Source organism: Alligator sinensis, unplaced genomic scaffold (assembly GCF_000455745.1).
Source record: "Alligator sinensis unplaced genomic scaffold, ASM45574v1 scaffold517_1, whole genome shotgun sequence".
NCBI lineage: Eukaryota > Metazoa > Chordata > Crocodylia > Alligatoridae > Alligator > Alligator sinensis.
In genome coordinates, this window is record NW_005842236.1 from 721,400 (window position 1) to 723,356 (window position 1,957).

Sequence of the window (1,957 nt, forward strand, 5' to 3'; positions counted from 1 at the left end):
GAGAGAGTTCCTCTTTCCCCGAGCGCTACCGGGAGTAACAAGGAATAACAGCCATAAGTTGACTGAGAGTAGATTCAGGCTCGATATCAGGAGGCTCTACTTCACAGGGTGGCTAGGATCTGGAACCAACTTCCAAGGGAAGTGGTGCTCACTCCTACCTTCAAAAGGTCTTCAAAAGGAGGCTAAATAATCACCTAGCTGGGGTCATTTGACCCCAGCATTCTTTCCTGCCCATGGCAGGGGGTTGGACTTGATGATCTACTTAGGTCCCTTCCAACCCTACCAAGTATGTACTATATGACAACTCAAAATTCAGTACAGGGGAACAAGACGGTGATCATATGGAACTGCATCCCCAAGTTACCAGTTTCACGCTCACCCAGAAGGACTGGTAACAGCTCTGCAAGATGTCACCACATAACTGTTACCCTATCCTATACGTGATGTAAGTTAATGATCTTAGCTGTCTTCCTATTGTACATTTGCCTTCACAACAAACAGCGTCACAATGGGCATTCTGTCTAAGGCTCAGTCTAGAAGCTAAGAAATGAAAAGATCTGGTGAATGAATTTCTCGGTTATTGCTAACAGGGGTCTCTCTAGCTCTGGGCACCTCAGTGGGATAGCTGGGGAGAAGCTCTGGGCCCCTATCTTTGCTGCACCTGCACTATAGTAGAAGGCTCCTGTATGGGGGATCCCACACATCACGAGCACCAAAGTCCACTGAAATAAAATAAGTTATGTTCAGTAAATAAGGGAAAACAAACTAATTTTTATCTGTTAATGTAACTTAGGAAATAGAACAAAGAGGAAAACTACATCCTGCAGCCGGGCAACCAGCAGTCATAGAACACAGCAAGGGAGGGTGGGAACATCTAGTTTAACTAGTAAGGACTCAATGCCTCAGGGACAAAGACTTCATTTGACTGAGGGAAGGGTTTCTTAGGGTGATGTCTTTTAGAGGACCAACTGTATAGTTGAGTAACTAGGGAAGCTTTCGTGTGCAAGACACTCTTCATCAGGTCCTAATATAGACTGCGGGATACACAGGATCAGAAAATCATTCCTGTGTGCAGATTGCCCTCTGCTGGAGTTCAGAGCAAATGGCTCAAAAAGGAATGCACTGCTTTTGAAAGCTTGTCCAAGTCTATTCCCAAGCAGAGAGAGGTAGTTAGCTGTGTTCGAGTCATAATCAGTCACAGAGTAGGGCTGGAAGCGACCTCCAGAGGTCATCTAATCCAACCTCCTGCCTGAGGCAGAATCAGCCCCTATCCAAACCATAATCCAAACTCTACATTAGTCTGAAGTCAGGAGGCAGGATAGAGATGCACCTTTATAGATTAAATAGTATCGATACATAGACCACAAGCTTTCGTGAATCCAAATTCACTTCATCAGATGCTGAGAAAACACAGCATAGTGCAGAGGATAAGGTGGGGTCTATCCCAACCAGGCAGCAGGTCCAATAAAAGATATCACTCTCCTAAAGCCTGCCCATTTCCTGGACCATCAAGGCCACAACATCCTTCCAAGGCTTCCCGAAGCAGTAAAGCCAGAGGGGACTAGTGAGGTGAGGACTCATGTGGGCAGGACAGAAAAGAAGTGCACAGAGCAACGTCTATTTTCAGGGGCACAAGGTTGCATCACCTGTTGTCACGGGCCACAGCCAGGTACTTTTTGCCCCAAACATTTTTTTTAAACCATCACGCACCAGTTGCATGTCAGAGCTGGGCAGTAGCAGAGCGACTGCTTCTGGGTGGCTCTGCCGGCACGAGGCTCCAAGGAAGGAAGGGGCTGCTGTTAAAAAGCAAGGCAAGGGATGTGCGTCTGCGTGCGCAGAATAATATCCCCTCCCAAGCAGGTGACCATCCTCCCTCACGGCCGGGCAGTCCTTGCGCACATGCGCATACGGCTCCACCCGCACCCCGCCTCTCGCTACCGCCGCACTCCCTTTCTCA